This window comes from Megalopta genalis, unplaced genomic scaffold (assembly GCF_051020955.1).
Source record: "Megalopta genalis isolate 19385.01 unplaced genomic scaffold, iyMegGena1_principal scaffold0161, whole genome shotgun sequence".
NCBI classification, from domain to species: Eukaryota; Metazoa; Arthropoda; class Insecta; order Hymenoptera; family Halictidae; genus Megalopta; species Megalopta genalis.
In genome coordinates, this window is record NW_027476230.1 from 392,501 (window position 1) to 415,000 (window position 22,500).

Genomic DNA, 22,500 nt, shown 5'->3' on the forward strand with positions numbered 1-22,500 from the left:
TAACATATTCTTGCTTAGATAACTTTTTTACATAGGGATTAAGCATTTAGAACGATATAATGTTTAAAATAAGGGCACTTTACTCTTGACATTTTACGGTTTTTTCAATTTTCTGAAAAATCCTATCATTAGATTTTTTTAAAAATACGATAATCTTGCATAACTAACGTTTCTACATAGGGATTAAGCATTTAGAACGAAATCTAATGTCAGAAAATGGCACTTTACTCTTGACATTTTTCGGTTTTTTCAATTTTCTGGAAAATCCTATCATTAGATTTTTTTAAAAATACGATATTCTTGCTTAACTAACGTTTTTACATAGGGATTAAGTATTTAGAACGAAATCTAATGTAGGAAAATGGTACTTTACTCTTGATCGGTACGTTGGGACTTTGAAAATATTCGGGCGTACGCGGCGCGCTCGGCGCTTCGAACAGCTCCGGTGTCCCCATTATTTTCGATTTACGGCTAAAATAAATTTTTCTAATTTTTTTCAATAACATATTCCTGCTAAAATAACTTTTTTACATAGGGATTAAGCATTTAGAACGATACATTGTTTAAAATAAGGGCACTTTACTCTTGACATTTTACGGTTTTTTCAATTTTCTGAAAAATCCTATCATTAGATTTTTTTAAAAATACGATATTCTTGCTTAACTAACGTTTCTACATAGGGATTAAGCATTTAGAACGAAATCTAATGTCAGAAAATGGCACTTTACTCTTGACATTTTTCGGTTTTTTCAATTTTCTGGGAAATCCTATCATTAGATTTTTTTAAAAATACGATATTCTTGCTTAACTAACGTTTTTACATAGGTATTAAGCATTTAGAACGAAATCTAATGTAGGAAAATGGTACTTTACTCTTGATCGGTACGTTGGGACTTTGAAAATATTCGGGCGTACGCGGCGCGCTCGGCGCTTCGAACAGCTCCGGTGTCCCCATTATTTTCGATTTACGGCTAAAATAAATTTTTCTAATTTTTTTCAATAACATATTCCTGCTAAAATAACTTTTTTACATAGGGATTAAGCATTTAGAACGATACATTGTTTAAAATAAGGGCACTTTACTCTTGATATTTTACGGTTTTTTCAATTTTCTGAAAAATACTATCATTAGATTTTTTTAAAAATACGATATTCTTGCTTAACTAACGTTTCTACATAGGGATTAAGCATTTAGAACGAAATCTAATGTCAGAAAATGGCACTTTACTCTTGACATTTTTCGGTTTTTTCAATTTTCTGGGAAATCCTATCATTAGATTTTTTTAAAAATACGATATTCTTGCTTAACTAACGTTTTTACATCGGGATTAAGCATTTAGAACGAAATCTAATGTAGGAAAATGGTACTTTACTCTTGATCGGTACGTTGGGACTTTGAAAATATTCGGGCGTTCCAATCGCTCGTCTGTTGCATCATAGCGCGTCTCGGCGCAATCGACCGATTCGCTCGATCCATTATTTTCGATTTACGGCTAAAATAAATTTTTCTCATTTTATTCAATAACATATTCTTGCTTAAATAACTTTTTTACATAGGGATTAAGCATTTAGAACGATACATTGTTTAAAATAAGGGCACTTTACTCTTGACATTTTACGGTTTTTTCAATTTTCTGAAAAATCCTATCATTAGATTTTTTTAAGAATACGATATTCTTGCTTAACTAACGTTTCTACATAGGGATTAAGCATTTAGAACGAAATCTAATGTCAGAAAATGGCACTTTACTCTTGACATTTTTCGGTTTTTTCAATTTTCTGGAAAATCCTATCATTAGATTTTTTTAAAAATACGATATTCTTGCTTAACTAACGTTTTTACATAGGGATTAAGTATTTAGAACGAAATCTAATGTAGGAAAATGGTACTTTACTCTTGATCGGTACGTTGGGACTTTGAAAATATTCGGGCGTACGCGGCGCGCTCGGCGCTTCGAACAGCTCCGGTGTCCCCATTATTTTCGATTTACGGCTAAAATAAATTTTTCTAATTTTTTTCAATAACATATTCCTGCTAAAATAACTGTTTTACATAGGGATTAAGCATTTAGAACGATACATTGTTTAAAATAAGGGCACTTTACTCTTGATATTTTACGGTTTTTTCAATTTTCTGAAAAATCCTATCATTAGATTTTTTTAAAAATACGATATTCTTGCTTAACTAACGTTTCTACATAGGGATTAAGCATTTAGAACGAAATCTAATGTCAGAAAATGGCACTTTACTCTTGACATTTTTCGGTTTTTTCAATTTTCTGGGAAATCCTATCATTAGATTTTTTTAAAAATACGATATTCTTGCTTAACTAACGTTTTTACATAGGGATTAAGCATTTAGAACGAAATCTAATGTAGGAAAATGGTACTTTACTCTTGATCGGTACGTTGGGACTTTGAAAATATTCGGGCGTACGCGGCGCGCTCGGCGCTTCGAACAGCTCCGGTGTCCCCATTATTTTCGATTTACGGCTAAAATAAATTTTTCTAATTTTTTTCAATAACATATTCCTGCTAAAATAACTGTTTTACATAGGGATTAAGCATTTAGAACGATACATTGTTTAAAATAAGGGCACTTTACTCTTGATATTTTACGGTTTTTTCAATTTTCTGAAAAATCCTATCATTAGATTTTTTTAAAAATACGATATTCTTGCTTAACTAACGTTTCTACATAGGGATTAAGCATTTAGAACGAAATCTAATGTCAGAAAATGGCACTTTACTCTTGACATTTTTCGGTTTTTTCAATTTTCTGGGAAATCCTATCATTAGATTTTTTTAAAAATACGATATTCTTGCTTAACTAACGTTTTTACATAGGGATTAAGCATTTAGAACGAAATCTAATGTAGGAAAATGGTACTTTACTCTTGATCGGTACGTTGGGACTTTGAAAATATTCGGGCGTTCCAATCGCTCGTCTGTTGCATCATAGCGCGTCTCGGCGCAATCGACCGATTCGCTCGACCCATTATTTTCGATTTACGGCTAAAATAAATTTTTCTCATTTTATTCAATAACATATTCTTGCTTAGATAACTTTTTTACATAGGGATTAAGCATTTAGAACGATATAATGTTTAAAATAAGGGCACTTTACTCTTGACATTTTACGGTTTTTTCAATTTTCTGAAAAATCCTACCATTAGATTTTTTTAAAAATACGATATTCTTGCTTAACTAACGTTTCTACATAGGGATTAAGCATTTAGAACGAAATCTAATGTCAGAAAATGGCACTTTACTCTTGACATTTTTCGGTTTTTTCAATTTTCTGGAAAATCCTATCATTAGATTTTTTTTAAAATACGATATTCTTGCTTAACTAACGTTTTTACATAGGGATTAAGCATTTAGAACGAAATCTAATGTAGGAAAATGGTACTTTACTCTTGACCGGTACGTTGGGACTTTGAAAATATTCGGGCGTTCCAATCGCTCGTCTGTTGCATCATAGCGCGTCTCGGCGCAATCGACCGATTCGCTCGACCCATTATTTTCGATTTACGGCTAAAATAAATTTTTCTCATTTTATTCAATAACATATTCTTGCTTAGATAACTTTTTTACATAGGGATTAAGCATTTAGAACGATATAATGTTTAAAATAAGGGCACTTTACTCTTGACATTTTACGGTTTTTTCAATTTTCTGAAAAATCCTATCATTAGATTTTTTTAAAAATACGATAATCTTGCATAACTAACGTTTCTACATAGGGATTAAGCATTTAGAACGAAATCTAATGTCAGAAAATGGCACTTTACTCTTGACATTTTTCGGTTTTTTCAATTTTCTGGAAAATCCTATCATTAGATTTTTTTAAAAATACGATATTCTTGCTTAACTAACGTTTTTACATAGGGATTAAGTATTTAGAACGAAATCTAATGTAGGAAAATGGTACTTTACTCTTGATCGGTACGTTGGGACTTTGAAAATATTCGGGCGTACGCGGCGCGCTCGGCGCTTCGAACAGCTCCGGTGTCCCCATTATTTTCGATTTACGGCTAAAATAAATTTTTCTAATTTTTTTCAATAACATATTCTTGCTTAAATAACTTTTTTACATAGGGATTAAGCATTTAGAACGATACATTGTTTAAAATAATGGCACTTTACTCTTGACATTTTACGGTTTTTTCAATTTTCTGAAAAATCCTATCATTAGATTTTTTTAAAAATACGATATTCTTGCTTAACTAACGTTTCTACATAGGGATTAAGCATTTAGAACGAAATCTAATGTCAGAAAATGGCACTTTACTCTTGACATTTTTCGGTTTTTTCAATTTTCTGGAAAATCCTATCATTAGATTTTTTTAAAAATACGATATTCTTGCTTAACTAACGTTTTTACATAGGGATTAAGCATTTAGAACGAAATCTAATGTAGGAAAATGGTACTTTACTCTTGATCGGTACGTTGGGACTTAGAAAATATTCGGCCGTACGCGGCGCGTCTCGGCGCTTCGAACAGCTCCGGTGTCCCCATTATTTTCGATTTACGGCTAAAATAAATTTTTCTAATTTTTTTCAATAACATATTCTTGCTTAAATAACTTTTTTACATAGGGATTAAGCATTTAGAACGATACATTGTTTAAAATAATGGCACTTTACTCTTGACATTTTACGGTTTTTTCAATTTTCTGAAAAATCCTATCATTAGATTTTTTTAAAAATACGATATTCTTGCTTAACTAACGTTTCTACATAGGGATTAAGCATTTAGAACGAAATCTAATGTCAGAAAATGGCACTTTACTCTTGACATTTTTCGGTTTTTTCAATTTTCTGGAAAATCCTATCATTAGATTTTTTTAAAAATACGATATTCTTGCTTAACTAACGTTTTTACATAGGGATTAAGCATTTAGAACGAAATCTAATGTAGGAAAATGGTACTTTACTCTTGACCGGTACGTTGGGACTTTGAAAATATTCGGGCGTTCCAATCGCTCGTCTGTTGCATCATAGCGCGTCTCGGCGCAATCGACCGATTCGCTCGACCCATTATTTTCGATTTACGGCTAAAATAAATTTTTCTCGTTTTATTCAATAACATATTCTTGCTTAGATAACTTTTTTACATAGGGATTAAGCATTTAGAACGATATAATGTTTAAAATAAGGGCACTTTACTCTTGACATTTTACGGTTTTTTCAATTTTCTGAAAAATCCTATCATTAGATTTTTTTAAAAATACGATAATCTTGCATAACTAACGTTTCTACATAGGGATTAAGCATTTAGAACGAAATCTAATGTCAGAAAATGGCACTTTACTCTTGACATTTTTCGGTTTTTTCAATTTTCTGGAAAATCCTATCATTAGATTTTTTTAAAAATACGATATTCTTGCTTAACTAACGTTTTTACATAGGGATTAAGTATTTAGAACGAAATCTAATGTAGGAAAATGGTACTTTACTCTTGATCGGTACGTTGGGACTTTGAAAATATTCGGGCGTACGCGGCGCGCTCGGCGCTTCGAACAGCTCCGGTGTCCCCATTATTTTCGATTTACGGCTAAAATAAATTTTTCTAATTTTTTTCAATAACATATTCCTGCTAAAATAACTGTTTTACATAGGGATTAAGCATTTAGAACGATACATTGTTTAAAATAAGGGCACTTTACTCTTGATATTTTACGGTTTTTTCAATTTTCTGAAAAATCCTATCATTAGATTTTTTTAAAAATACGATATTCTTGCTTAACTAACGTTTCTACATAGGGATTAAGCATTTAGAACGAAATCTAATGTCAGAAAATGGCACTTTACTCTTGACATTTTTCGGTTTTTTCAATTTTCTGGGAAATCCTATCATTAGATTTTTTTAAAAATACGATATTCTTGCTTAACTAACGTTTTTACATAGGGATTAAGCATTTAGAACGAAATCTAATGTAGGAAAATGGTACTTTACTCTTGATCGGTACGTTGGGACTTTGAAAATATTCGGGCGTTCCAATCGCTCGTCTGTTGCATCATAGCGCGTCTCGGCGCAATCGACCGATTCGCTCGATCCATTATTTTCGATTTACGGCTAAAATAAATTTTTCTAATTTTTTTCAATAACATATTCCTGCTAAAATAACTTTTTTACATAGGGATTAAGCATTTAGAACGATACATTGTTTAAAATAAGGGCACTTTACTCTTGACATTTTACGGTTTTTTCAATTTTCTGAAAAATCCTATCATTAGATTTTTTTAAAAATACGATATTCTTGCTTAACTAACGTTTCTACATAGGGATTAAGCATTTAGAACGAAATCTAATGTCAGAAAATGGCACTTTACTCTTGACATTTTTCGGTTTTTTCAATTTTCTGGGAAATCCTATCATTAGATTTTTTTAAAAATACGATATTCTTGCTTAACTAACGTTTTTACATAGGTATTAAGCATTTAGAACGAAATCTAATGTAGGAAAATGGTACTTTACTCTTGATCGGTACGTTGGGACTTTGAAAATATTCGGGCGTTCCAATCGCTCGTCTGTTGCATCATAGCGCGTCTCGGCGCAATCGACCGATTCGCTCGATCCATTATTTTCGATTTACGGCTAAAATAAATTTTTCTCATTTTATTCAATAACATATTCTTGCTTAAATAACTTTTTTACATAGGGATTAAGCATTTAGGACGATACATTGTTTAAAATAAGGGCACTTTACTCTTGACATTTTACGGTTTTTTCAATTTTCTGAAAAATCCTATCATTAGATTTTTTTTAGAATACGATATTCTTGCTTAACTAACGTTTCTACATAGGGATTAAGCATTTAGAACGAAATCTAATGTCAGAAAATGGCACTTTACTCTTGACATTTTCCGGTTTTTTCAATTTTCTGGAAAATCCTATCATTAGATTTTTTTAAAAATACGATATTCTTGCTTAACTAACGTTTTTACATAGGGATTAAGTATTTAGAACGAAATCTAATGTAGGAAAATGGTACTTTACTCTTGATCGGTACGTTGGGACTTTGAAAATATTCGGGCGTACGCGACGCGCTCGGCGCTTCGAACAGCTCCGGTGTCCCCATTATTTTCGATTTACGGCTAAAATAAATTTTTCTAATTTTTTTCAATAACATATTCCTGCTAAAATAACTTTTTTACATAGGGATTAAGCATTTAGAACGATACATTGTTTAAAATAAGGGCACTTTACTCTTGATATTTTACGGTTTTTTCAATTTTCTGAAAAATCCTATCATTAGATTTTTTTAAAAATACGATATTCTTGCTTAACTAACGTTTCTACATAGGGATTAAGCATTTAGAACGAAATCTAATGTCAGAAAATGGCACTTTACTCTTGACATTTTTCGGTTTTTTCAATTTTCTGGGAAATCCTATCATTAGATTTTTTTAAAAATACGATATTCTTGCTTAACTAACGTTTTTACATCGGGATTAAGCATTTAGAACGAAATCTAATGTAGGAAAATGGTACTTTACTCTTGATCGGTACGTTGGGACTTTGAAAATATTCGGGCGTTCCAATCGCTCGTCTGTTGCATCATAGCGCGTCTCGGCGCAATCGACCGATTCGCTCGATCCATTATTTTCGATTTACGGCTAAAATAAATTTTTCTCATTTTATTCAATAACATATTCTTGCTTAAATAACTTTTTTACATAGGGATTAAGCATTTAGAACGATACATTGTTTAAAATAAGGGCACTTTACTCTTGACATTTTACGGTTTTTTCAATTTTCTGAAAAATCCTATCATTAGATTTTTTTAAGAATACGATATTCTTGCTTAACTAACGTTTCTACATAGGGATTAAGCATTTAGAACGAAATCTAATGTCAGAAAATGGCACTTTACTCTTGACATTTTTCGGTTTTTTCAATTTTCTGGAAAATCCTATCATTAGATTTTTTTAAAAATACGATATTCTTGCTTAACTAACGTTTTTACATAGGGATTAAGTATTTAGAACGAAATCTAATGTAGGAAAATGGTACTTTACTCTTGATCGGTACGTTGGGACTTTGAAAATATTCGGGCGTACGCGGCGCGCTCGGCGCTTCGAACAGCTCCGGTGTCCCCATTATTTTCGATTTACGGCTAAAATAAATTTTTCTAATTTTTTTCAATAACATATTCCTGCTAAAATAACTGTTTTACATAGGGATTAAGCATTTAGAACGATACATTGTTTAAAATAAGGGCACTTTACTCTTGATATTTTACGGTTTTTTCAATTTTCTGAAAAATCCTATCATTAGATTTTTTTAAAAATACGATATTCTTGCTTAACTAACGTTTCTACATAGGGATTAAGCATTTAGAACGAAATCTAATGTCAGAAAATGGCACTTTACTCTTGACATTTTTCGGTTTTTTCAATTTTCTGGGAAATCCTATCATTAGATTTTTTTAAAAATACGATATTCTTGCTTAACTAACGTTTTTACATAGGGATTAAGCATTTAGAACGAAATCTAATGTAGGAAAATGGTACTTTACTCTTGATCGGTACGTTGGGACTTTGAAAATATTCGGGCGTTCCAATCGCTCGTCTGTTGCATCATAGCGCGTCTCGGCGCAATCGACCGATTCGCTCGACCCATTATTTTCGATTTACGGCTAAAATAAATTTTTCTCATTTTATTCAATAACATATTCTTGCTTAGATAACTTTTTTACATAGGGATTAAGCATTTAGAACGATATAATGTTTAAAATAAGGGCACTTTACTCTTGACATTTTACGGTTTTTTCAATTTTCTGAAAAATCCTATCATTAGATTTTTTTAAAAATACGATAATCTTGCATAACTAACGTTTCTACATAGGGATTAAGCATTTAGAACGAAATCTAATGTCAGAAAATGGCACTTTACTCTTGACATTTTTCGGTTTTTTCAATTTTCTGGAAAATCCTATCATTAGATTTTTTTAAAAATACGATATTCTTGCTTAACTAACGTTTTTACATAGGGATTAAGTATTTAGAACGAAATCTAATGTAGGAAAATGGTACTTTACTCTTGATCGGTACGTTGGGACTTTGAAAATATTCGGGCGTACGCGGCGCGCTCGGCGCTTCGAACAGCTCCGGTGTCCCCATTATTTTCGATTTACGGCTAAAATAAATTTTTCTAATTTTTTTCAATAACATATTCCTGCTAAAATAACTTTTTTACATAGGGATTAAGCATTTAGAACGATACATTGTTTAAAATAAGGGCACTTTACTCTTGACATTTTACGGTTTTTTCAATTTTCTGAAAAATCCTATCATTAGATTTTTTTAAAAATACGATATTCTTGCTTAACTAACGTTTCTACATAGGGATTAAGCATTTAGAACGAAATCTAATGTCAGAAAATGGCACTTTACTCTTGACATTTTTCGGTTTTTTCAATTTTCTGGGAAATCCTATCATTAGATTTTTTTAAAAATACGATATTCTTGCTTAACTAACGTTTTTACATAGGTATTAAGCATTTAGAACGAAATCTAATGTAGGAAAATGGTACTTTACTCTTGATCGGTACGTTGGGACTTTGAAAATATTCGGGCGTTCCAATCGCTCGTCTGTTGCATCATAGCGCGTCTCGGCGCAATCGACCGATTCGCTCGATCCATTATTTTCGATTTACGGCTAAAATAAATTTTTCTCATTTTATTCAATAACATATTCTTGCTTAAATAACTTTTTTACATAGGGATTAAGCATTTAGAACGATACATTGTTTAAAATAAGGGCACTTTACTCTTGACATTTTACGGTTGTTTCAATTTTCTGAAAAATCCTATCATTAGATTTTTTTTAGAATACGATATTCTTGCTTAACTAACGTTTCTACATAGGGATTAAGCATTTAGAACGAAATCTAATGTCAGAAAATGGCACTTTACTCTTGACATTTTCCGGTTTTTTCAATTTTCTGGAAAATCCTATCATTAGATTTTTTTAAAAATACGATATTCTTGCTTAACTAACGTTTTTACATAGGGATTAAGTATTTAGAACGAAATCTAATGTAGGAAAATGGTACTTTACTCTTGATCGGTACGTTGGGACTTTGAAAATATTCGGGCGTACGCGGCGCGCTCGGCGCTTCGAACAGCTCCGGTGTCCCCATTATTTTCGATTTACGGCTAAAATAAATTTTTCTAATTTTTTTCAATAACATATTCCTGCTAAAATAACTTTTTTACATAGGGATTAAGCATTTAGAACGATACATTGTTTAAAATAAGGGCACTTTACTCTTGACATTTTACGGTTTTTTCAATTTTCTGAAAAATCCTATCATTAGATTTTTTTAAAAATACGATATTCTTGCTTAACTAACGTTTCTACATAGGGATTAAGCATTTAGAACGAAATCTAATGTCAGAAAATGGCACTTTACTCTTGACATTTTTCGGTTTTTTCAATTTTCTGGGAAATCCTATCATTAGATTTTTTTAAAAATACGATATTCTTGCTTAACTAACGTTTTTACATAGGTATTAAGCATTTAGAACGAAATCTAATGTAGGAAAATGGTACTTTACTCTTGATCGGTACGTTGGGACTTTGAAAATATTCGGGCGTTCCAATCGCTCGTCTGTTGCATCATAGCGCGTCTCGGCGCAATCGACCGATTCGCTCGATCCATTATTTTCGATTTACGGCTAAAATAAATTTTTCTCATTTTATTCAATAACATATTCTTGCTTAAATAACTTTTTTACATAGGGATTAAGCATTTAGAACGATACATTGTTTAAAATAAGGGCACTTTACTCTTGACATTTTACGGTTTTTTCAATTTTCTGAAAAATCCTATCATTAGATTTTTTTTAGAATACGATATTCTTGCTTAACTAACGTTTCTACATAGGGATTAAGCATTTAGAACGAAATCTAATGTCAGAAAATGGCACTTTACTCTTGACATTTTCCGGTTTTTTCAATTTTCTGGAAAATCCTATCATTAGATTTTTTTAAAAATACGATATTCTTGCTTAACTAACGTTTTTACATAGGGATTAAGTATTTAGAACGAAATCTAATGTAGGGAAATGGTACTTTACTCTTGATCGGTACGTTGGGACTTTGAAAATATTCGGGCGTACGCGACGCGCTCGGCGCTTCGAACAGCTCCGGTGTCCCCATTATTTTCGATTTACGGCTAAAATAAATTTTTCTAATTTTTTTCAATAACATATTCCTGCTAAAATAACTTTTTTACATAGGGATTAAGCATTTAGAACGATACATTGTTTAAAATAAGGGCACTTTACTCTTGATATTTTACGGTTTTTTCAATTTTCTGAAAAATCCTATCATTAGATTTTTTTAAAAATACGATATTCTTGCTTAACTAACGTTTCTACATAGGGATTAAGCATTTAGAACGAAATCTAATGTCAGAAAATGGCACTTTACTCTTGACATTTTTCGGTTTTTTCAATTTTCTGGGAAATCCTATCATTAGATTTTTTTAAAAATACGATATTCTTGCTTAACTAACGTTTTTACATCGGGATTAAGCATTTAGAACGAAATCTAATGTAGGAAAATGGTACTTTACTCTTGATCGGTACGTTGGGACTTTGAAAATATTCGGGCGTTCCAATCGCTCGTCTGTTGCATCATAGCGCGTCTCGGCGCAATCGACCGATTCGCTCGATCCATTATTTTCGATTTACGGCTAAAATAAATTTTTCTCATTTTATTCAATAACATATTCTTGCTTAAATAACTTTTTTACATAGGGATTAAGCATTTAGAACGATACATTGTTTAAAATAAGGGCACTTTACTCTTGACATTTTACGGTTTTTTCAATTTTCTGAAAAATCCTATCATTAGATTTTTTTAAGAATACGATATTCTTGCTTAACTAACGTTTCTACATAGGGATTAAGCATTTAGAACGAAATCTAATGTCAGAAAATGGCACTTTACTCTTGACATTTTTCGGTTTTTTCAATTTTCTGGAAAATCCTATCATTAGATTTTTTTAAAAATACGATATTCTTGCTTAACTAACGTTTTTACATAGGGATTAAGTATTTAGAACGAAATCTAATGTAGGAAAATGGTACTTTACTCTTGATCGGTACGTTGGGACTTTGAAAATATTCGGGCGTACGCGGCGCGCTCGGCGCTTCGAACAGCTCCGGTGTCCCCATTATTTTCGATTTACGGCTAAAATAAATTTTTCTAATTTTTTTCAATAACATATTCCTGCTAAAATAACTGTTTTACATAGGGATTAAGCATTTAGAACGATACATTGTTTAAAATAAGGGCACTTTACTCTTGATATTTTACGGTTTTTTCAATTTTCTGAAAAATCCTATCATTAGATTTTTTTAAAAATACGATATTCTTGCTTAACTAACGTTTCTACATAGGGATTAAGCATTTAGAACGAAATCTAATGTCAGAAAATGGCACTTTACTCTTGACATTTTTCGGTTTTTTCAATTTTCTGGGAAATCCTATCATTAGATTTTTTTAAAAATACGATATTCTTGCTTAACTAACGTTTTTACATAGGGATTAAGCATTTAGAACGAAATCTAATGTAGGAAAATGGTACTTTACTCTTGATCGGTACGTTGGGACTTTGAAAATATTCGGGCGTACGCGGCGCGCTCGGCGCTTCGAACAGCTCCGGTGTCCCCATTATTTTCGATTTACGGCTAAAATAAATTTTTCTAATTTTTTTCAATAACATATTCCTGCTAAAATAACTGTTTTACATAGGGATTAAGCATTTAGAACGATACATTGTTTAAAATAAGGGCACTTTACTCTTGATATTTTACGGTTTTTTCAATTTTCTGAAAAATCCTATCATTAGATTTTTTTAAAAATACGATATTCTTGCTTAACTAACGTTTCTACATAGGGATTAAGCATTTAGAACGAAATCTAATGTCAGAAAATGGCACTTTACTCTTGACATTTTTCGGTTTTTTCAATTTTCTGGGAAATCCTATCATTAGATTTTTTTAAAAATACGATATTCTTGCTTAACTAACGTTTTTACATAGGGATTAAGCATTTAGAACGAAATCTAATGTAGGAAAATGGTACTTTACTCTTGATCGGTACGTTGGGACTTTGAAAATATTCGGGCGTTCCAATCGCTCGTCTGTTGCATCATAGCGCGTCTCGGCGCAATCGACCGATTCGCTCGACCCATTATTTTCGATTTACGGCTAAAATAAATTTTTCTCATTTTATTCAATAACATATTCTTGCTTAGATAACTTTTTTACATAGGGATTAAGCATTTAGAACGATATAATGTTTAAAATAAGGGCACTTTACTCTTGACATTTTACGGTTTTTTCAATTTTCTGAAAAATCCTACCATTAGATTTTTTTAAAAATACGATATTCTTGCTTAACTAACGTTTCTACATAGGGATTAAGCATTTAGAACGAAATCTAATGTCAGAAAATGGCACTTTACTCTTGACATTTTTCGGTTTTTTCAATTTTCTGGAAAATCCTATCATTAGATTTTTTTTAAAATACGATATTCTTGCTTAACTAACGTTTTTACATAGGGATTAAGCATTTAGAACGAAATCTAATGTAGGAAAATGGTACTTTACTCTTGACCGGTACGTTGGGACTTTGAAAATATTCGGGCGTTCCAATCGCTCGTCTGTTGCATCATAGCGCGTCTCGGCGCAATCGACCGATTCGCTCGACCCATTATTTTCGATTTACGGCTAAAATAAATTTTTCTCATTTTATTCAATAACATATTCTTGCTTAGATAACTTTTTTACATAGGGATTAAGCATTTAGAACGATATAATGTTTAAAATAAGGGCACTTTACTCTTGACATTTTACGGTTTTTTCAATTTTCTGAAAAATCCTATCATTAGATTTTTTTAAAAATACGATAATCTTGCATAACTAACGTTTCTACATAGGGATTAAGCATTTAGAACGAAATCTAATGTCAGAAAATGGCACTTTACTCTTGACATTTTTCGGTTTTTTCAATTTTCTGGAAAATCCTATCATTAGATTTTTTTAAAAATACGATATTCTTGCTTAACTAACGTTTTTACATAGGGATTAAGTATTTAGAACGAAATCTAATGTAGGAAAATGGTACTTTACTCTTGATCGGTACGTTGGGACTTTGAAAATATTCGGGCGTACGCGGCGCGCTCGGCGCTTCGAACAGCTCCGGTGTCCCCATTATTTTCGATTTACGGCTAAAATAAATTTTTCTAATTTTTTTCAATAACATATTCCTGCTAAAATAACTGTTTTACATAGGGATTAAGCATTTAGAACGATACATTGTTTAAAATAAGGGCACTTTACTCTTGATATTTTACGGTTTTTTCAATTTTCTGAAAAATCCTATCATTAGATTTTTTTAAAAATACGATATTCTTGCTTAACTAACGTTTCTACATAGGGATTAAGCATTTAGAACGAAATCTAATGTCAGAAAATGGCACTTTACTCTTGACATTTTTCGGTTTTTTCAATTTTCTGGGAAATCCTATCATTAGATTTTTTTAAAAATACGATATTCTTGCTTAACTAACGTTTTTACATAGGGATTAAGCATTTAGAACGAAATCTAATGTAGGAAAATGGTACTTTACTCTTGATCGGTACGTTGGGACTTAGAAAATATTCGGCCGTACGCGGCGCGTCTCGGCGCTTCGAACAGCTCCGGTGTCCCCATTATTTTCGATTTACGGCTAAAATAAATTTTTCTAATTTTTTTCAATAACATATTCTTGCTTAAATAACTTTTTTACATAGGGATTAAGCATTTAGAACGATACATTGTTTAAAATAATGGCACTTTACTCTTGACATTTTACGGTTTTTTCAATTTTCTGAAAAATCCTATCATTAGATTTTTTTAAAAATACGATATTCTTGCTTAACTAACGTTTCTACATAGGGATTAAGCATTTAGAACGAAATCTAATGTCAGAAAATGGCACTTTACTCTTGACATTTTTCGGTTTTTTCAATTTTCTGGAAAATCCTATCATTAGATTTTTTTAAAAATACGATATTCTTGCTTAACTAACGTTTTTACATAGGGATTAAGCATTTAGAACGAAATCTAATGTAGGAAAATGGTACTTTACTCTTGATCGGTACGTTGGGACTTAGAAAATATTCGGCCGTACGCGGCGCGTCTCGGCGCTTCGAACAGCTCCGGTGTCCCCATTATTTTCGATTTACGGCTAAAATAAATTTTTCTAATTTTTTTCAATAACATATTCTTGCTTAAATAACTTTTTTACATAGGGATTAAGCATTTAGAACGATACATTGTTTAAAATAATGGCACTTTACTCTTGACATTTTACGGTTTTTTCAATTTTCTGAAAAATCCTATCATTAGATTTTTTTAAAAATACGATATTCTTGCTTAACTAACGTTTCTACATAGGGATTAAGCATTTAGAACGAAATCTAATGTCAGAAAATGGCACTTTACTCTTGACATTTTTCGGTTTTTTCAATTTTCTGGAAAATCCTATCATTAGATTTTTTTAAAAATACGATATTCTTGCTTAACTAACGTTTTTACATAGGGATTAAGCATTTAGAACGAAATCTAATGTAGGAAAATGGTACTTTACTCTTGACCGGTACGTTGGGACTTTGAAAATATTCGGGCGTTCCAATCGCTCGTCTGTTGCATCATAGCGCGTCTCGGCGCAATCGACCGATTCGCTCGACCCATTATTTTCGATTTACGGCTAAAATAAATTTTTCTCGTTTTATTCAATAACATATTCTTGCTTAGATAACTTTTTTACATAGGGATTAAGCATTTAGAACGATATAATGTTTAAAATAAGGGCACTTTACTCTTGACATTTTACGGTTTTTTCAATTTTCTGAAAAATCCTATCATTAGATTTTTTTAAAAATACGATAATCTTGCATAACTAACGTTTCTACATAGGGATTAAGCATTTAGAACGAAATCTAATGTCAGAAAATGGCACTTTACTCTTGACTTTTTTCGGTTTTTTCAATTTTCTGGAAAATCCTATCATTAGATTTTTTTAAAAATACGATATTCTTGCTTAACTAACGTTTTTACATAGGGATTAAGTATTTAGAACGAAATCTAATGTAGGAAAATGGTACTTTACTCTTGATCGGTACGTTGGGACTTTGAAAATATTCGGGCGTACGCGGCGCGCTCGGCGCTTCGAACAGCTCCGGTGTCCCCATTATTTTCGATTTACGGCTAAAATAAATTTTTCTAATTTTTTTCAATAACATATTCCTGCTAAAATAACTGTTTTACATAGGGATTAAGCATTTAGAACGATACATTGTTTAAAATAAGGGCACTTTACTCTTGATATTTTACGGTTTTTTCAATTTTCTGAAAAATCCTATCATTAGATTTTTTTAAAAATACGATATTCTTGCTTAACTAACGTTTCTACATAGGGATTAAGCATTTAGAACGAAATCTAATGTCAGAAAATGGCACTTTACTCTTGACATTTTTCGGTTTTTTCAATTTTCTGGGAAATCCTATCATTAGATTTTTTTAAAAATACGATATTCTTGCTTAACTAACGTTTTTACATAGGGATTAAGCATTTAGAACGAAATCTAATGTAGGAAAATGGTACTTTACTCTTGATCGGTACGTTGGGACTTTGAAAATATTCGGGCGTTCCAATCGCTCGTCTGTTGCATCATAGCGCGTCTCGGCGCAATCGACCGATTCGCTCGATCCATTATTTTCGATTTACGGCTAAAATAAATTTTTCTAATTTTTTTCAATAACATATTCCTGCTAAAATAACTTTTTTACATAGGGATTAAGCATTTAGAACGATACATTGTTTAAAATAAGGGCACTTTACTCTTGACATTTTACGGTTTTTTCAATTTTCTGAAAAATCCTATCATTAGATTTTTTTAAAAATACGATATTCTTGCTTAACTAACGTTTCTACATAGGGATTAAGCATTTAGAACGAAATCTAATGTCAGAAAATGGCACTTTACTCTTGACATTTTTCGGTTTTTTCAATTTTCTGGGAAATCCTATCATTAGATTTTTTTAAAAATACGATATTCTTGCTTAACTAACGTTTTTACATAGGGATTAAGCATTTAGAACGAAATCTAATGTAGGAAAATGGTACTTTACTCTTGATCGGTACGTTGGGACTTTGAAAATATTCGGGCGTACGCGGCGCGCTCGGCGCTTCGAACAGCTCCGGTGTCCCCATTATTTTCGATTTACGGCTAAAATAAATTTTTCTAATTTTTTTCAATAACATATTCCTGCTAAAATAACTTTTTTACATAGGGATTAAGCATTTAGAACGATACATTGTTTAAAATAAGGGCACTTTACTCTTGACATTTTACGGTTTTTTCAATTTTCTGAAAAATCCTATCATTAGATTTTTTTAAAAATACGATATTCTTGCTTAACTAACGTTTCTACATAGGGATTAAGCATTTAGAACGAAATCTAATGTCAGAAAATGGCACTTTACTCTTGACATTTTACGGTTTTTTCAATTTTCTGGGAAATCCTATCATTAGATTTTTTTAAAAATACGATATTCTTGCTTAACTAACGTTTTTACATAGGGATTAAGCATTTAGAACGAAATCTAATGTAGGAAAATGGTACTTTACTCTTGATCGGTACGTTGGGACTTAGAAAATATTCGGCCGTACGCGGCGCGTCTCGGCGCTTCGAACAGCTCCGGTGTCCCCATTATTTTCGATTTACGGCTAAAATAAATTTTTCTAATTTTTTTCAATTACATATTCTTGCTTAGATAACTTTTTTACATAGGGATTAAGCATTTAGAACGACATATTGTTTAAAATAATGGTACTTTACTCTTGTGATTTTTCGGTTTTTTTTTATTATTTGGAAAAATAAATTTTTGTAATTTTTTTAAATACGATATTCGTGATCAGTGAACGATTTCACATATGGATTAAGCATTTAGAATCGTGCGGAAGCGTTATTAAAAAAGTTTACTCGATGCGATGGGACTTTGAAAAGTTTGTGAAAATTTTCATATTGGGAAAAAATGTGTAATTTTTTGTCTAGTTTACGGTGGTGTAATTTATTTTAATGTTTACTATAAATTTTTTTTTCGTTCGTTCACGCGCTATGTTACAACAGCACGGCCGGGCGGTCTGTTGCCGCGGCGGTTTACACTCGTAAGCGCGCGTGCTATTCGGCCGGCGGCGCCGGCGTCCTTGCCGGCCGTTCGGTATCTATAAGAGATACACGGTCCGTGCGAGGCGGACGGAGCAGAGCGGGTTTTGGGCCAATTCTACGATCTCGGTCGAGAAGCTGTCTCAGAGCTCCTTCGGGGCTTCGGTCCTGACTGTTTCGTGCCGTTTACGTTACGGACTTTTCTCCACACAGCGTGGCCACGGGTCGGTGTCTTTGACCGAATGGCCCATATGTGGCAAGCCCTACGGGGTTGGTTACCCGTATGCACTTTGTATGTATACTCGTACTCACTGAGCAATCGACTCTTCTGTCCGAGCGATGGAAAAATTTTTTAAAATGCATCTGTAAGATTTGGAAGCAAATCGTACCAATTGAAAACTGTGGCTAAAATGAATAGCCCAGTGGAGAGAGAAAACTATCAAAAAACTGATTTTTTAAATCAAGAGGTGTCAGAAATCGAAATGCCTAGCGCGAGCGGAAGAACACGCTTTCTCGCCAGTCCAGCATGTGTCCTGTCCGTTCTTCCTCGGCTTGCCGATTTTGCCCAGATCAGAGGTTTCGTGCTTCCGGCGGTCAGAAGATCAGCGTGAGCGTACGCGCTTCCACGACTATGGCATCACCCATGTACTTTTTCCTTTGAATATATTTGAGTACATAAAAAATATTAAAACATATAGAGAGAACTGTGTCTTGGATCTTAAAAATTTGTCAATAGCGATGATATATTATTACTTAACTTGAAGTATTTGTACGTTTTAGCTGGGACGTACATTTATCTTACAAGATGTTAATAGCGAGACTCTTGAAGATAAAATTATCTTGTGATTTTATGAAGGCAAAGATAGAAACGTACGAAGCTGGCGTACGTAGAAAAATGTGATTTTACGATAGAACAAAAATATAATACGTACGTTTTTGGGCGTACGGTAAAATATCTGTATGGTAGAAAAATGAAAGAAATTGAGCGTTAAAGAAGATATGTTACAAGCGCGGAATGTGGCAAAACTTGTACATATTTGAAAGAGAAAAGTGGTGTGTCGACCTGACATATATATATGAAACAGGCGACGATGGAAAAGGATTTAAATTTTGTCCATTTTATATATACATATTGTATAGTTCCCTGGTTGATCCTGCCAGTAGTCATATGCTTGTCTCAAAGATTAAGCCATGCATGTCTCAGTACATGCCGTATTAAGGTGAAACCGCGAATGGCTCATTAAATCAGTTATGGTTTCTTAGATCGTACTAAAATTTACTTGGATAACTGTGGTAATTCTAGAGCTAATACATGCAAAACAGAGTTCCGACCAGAGATGGTAGGAACGCTTTTATTAGATCAAAACCAATCGGTGGCGGGTGTTTACACTCGTCCATCGTTTGCTTTGGTGACTCTGAATAACTTTGTGCTGATCGCATGGTCTTATAGCACCGGCGACGCATCTTTCAAATGTCTGCCTTATCAACTGTCGATGGTAGGTTCTGCGCCTACCATGGTTGTAACGGGTAACGGGGAATCAGGGTTCGATTCCGGAGAGGGAGCCTGAGAAACGGCTACCACATCCAAGGAAGGCAGCAGGCGCGCAAATTACCCACTCCCGGCACGGGGAGGTAGTGACGAAAAATAACGATACGGGACTCATCCGAGGCCCCGTAATCGGAATGAGTACACTTTAAATCCTTTAACGAGGATCCATTGGAGGGCAAGTCTGGTGCCAGCAGCCGCGGTAATTCCAGCTCCAATAGCGTATATTAAAGTTGTTGCGGTTAAAAAGCTCGTAGTTGAATCTGTGTGTCACAGTGTCGGTTCATCGCTCGCGGTGTTTAACTGGCATTATGTGGTACGTCCTACCGGTGGGCTTTGCTCTTCACGGGGCGGTCCAACTAATATCCCATCGCGGTGCTCTTCACTGAGTGTCGAGGTGGGCCGGTACGTTTACTTTGAACAAATTAGAGTGCTCAAAGCAGGCTACCTTCGCCTGAATACTGTGTGCATGGAATAATGGAATAGGACCTCGGTTCTATTTTGTTGGTTTTCGGAACCCCGAGGTAATGATTAATAGGGACAGATGGGGGCATTCGTATTGCGACGTTAGAGGTGAAATTCTTGGATCGTCGCAAGACGGACAGAAGCGAAAGCATTTGCCAAAAATGTTTTCATTAATCAAGAACGAAAGTTAGAGGTTCGAAGGCGATCAGATACCGCCCTAGTTCTAACCATAAACGATGCCAGCTAGCGATCCGCCGAAGTTCCTACGATGACTCGGCGGGCAGCTTCCGGGAAACCAAAGCTTTTGGGTTCCGGGGGAAGTATGGTTGCAAAGCTGAAACTTAAAGGAATTGACGGAAGGGCACCACCAGGAGTGGAGCCTGCGGCTTAATTTGACTCAACACGGGAAACCTCACCAGGCCCGGACACCGGAAGGATTGACAGATTGATAGCTCTTTCTTGATTCGGTGGGTGGTGGTGCATGGCCGTTCTTAGTTGGTGGAGCGATTTGTCTGGTTAATTCCGATAACGAACGAGACTCTAGCCTGCTAAATAGACGTAATTATGGTATCTCGAAGGCTCTCGGCTTCTGCCGGTGGGGTTTTTACTACCAACGTACAAACAAATCTTCTTAGAGGGACAGGCGGCTTCTAGCCGCACGAGATTGAGCAATAACAGGTCTGTGATGCCCTTAGATGTTCTGGGCCGCACGCGCGCTACACTGAAGGAATCAGCGTGTGTTCCCTGGCCGAAAGGCCCGGGTAACCCGCTGAACCTCCTTCGTGCTAGGGATTGGGGCTTGCAATTATTCCCCATGAACGAGGAATTCCCAGTAAGCGCGAGTCATAAGCTCGCGTTGATTACGTCCCTGCCCTTTGTACACACCGCCCGTCGCTACTACCGATTGAATGATTTAGTGAGGTCTTCGGACTGGTGCGCGGCAATGTTTCGGCATTGCCGATGATGCCGGGAAGATGACCAAACTTGATTATTTAGAGGAAGTAAAAGTCGTAACAAGGTTTCCGTAGGTGAACCTGCGGAAGGATCATTACAATGTTCCAATATATCTCAAAGAGAGAGGAGAGGAGGAGAGAAAATGAATTCGATTAGTTTGTGGATAAGAATTCATATAAAAAAAAAAGATATTGTTGAGCCCGCCAGATCATTCGTGCGTGATTTACACGGCCAGACGTGTGTACTACACGTATTAGGCCTTTGATCTGCGTTGCGTAGGCCACAACAAATCTTTCAAAGAGAGAGAGATATATGTGTTGTTGGGGTTTGTGATTATGAAGGTGCCCCAACGCACAAAAATATATAAAAATGTACAAAGTTGGGATGTGGTGTGGTGGAGAAGAGTTGGGCCCGACCAGATCATTCGTGCGTGATTTACACGGCAGACGTGTGTACTACACGTATTAGGCCTTTGATCTGCGTTGCGTAGGCCATCTTCCTTCCAAGACACACACGTGTTGGGGTTTGTGTGATTTTATGATAGTGCCTCAACACGGAAAAATAAGCGTACGAGAAGAGTTGGGCCCGACCAGATCATTCGTGCGTGATTTATACACGGCCAGACGCGTATTATATTACACGTATTAGGCCTTTGATCTGCGTTGCGTAGGCCATCTTCTCGATAGAGAGAAAGCCAATGTATTCTTTTTTCTTTCTTTACACACACACACACACAGTTGTAGTAGGACAGGGAGGGATGCGAGCGTGCTAATCACGCTTCCTCAAGTCTTCGCTGTGGTGTAAAAAAAAAAAAGAAAAAAAGGAATCGTTGGGAAAGTCCAAAGGACGAAAATATCGGGCAGTCTGAAGATAACTTAATGCTCGTTTACATTGGTATCAAGAGAGACCGGCTTGTGTAGCTCGTTTCAATGCTGTGTCGTTGTCATTGACACCCTACTCTGTTGCGCGCTAGTGGCAGCATGAGCGTGGGACGTATATATATATGACACCCAGCTAGAGCCGGCCGTGAGTCCGTCCGGTGTAAATAACGACGAAAGGAGAGAGAAACTTTTCGAATCCAGTATCGGGTTGATAATTGTCCAGTTTGAATATCCATATCCCCGTCGTTTTTGGAGGTGATATACTCTCTGTGTTTCTTCGATAGAAGGCTTTTCAATGTTCTATTCGCTCCGACCGTCGAACTTGCAAGAAAACAGTGGTTTTGGATTTGCTCGTACATATATATATGGTTTCGACGGAAATATCTCGTTCTTTAAGGGACAATTATGTC

The 22,500-nt window shown here is 34.3% G+C and overlaps 1 non-coding gene across 1 annotated transcript; it reads left to right on the forward strand.

Annotated features, from left to right (window-relative positions):
* The first annotated feature begins 19,385 nt into the window (after positions 1-19,385).
* On the forward strand, positions 19,386-21,306 carry LOC143262644 (small subunit ribosomal RNA). The gene has a single exon (XR_013036381.1). It is a non-coding gene; the product is annotated as a small subunit ribosomal RNA (ribosomal RNA).
* Positions 21,307-22,500: the final 1,194 nt, after the last annotated feature.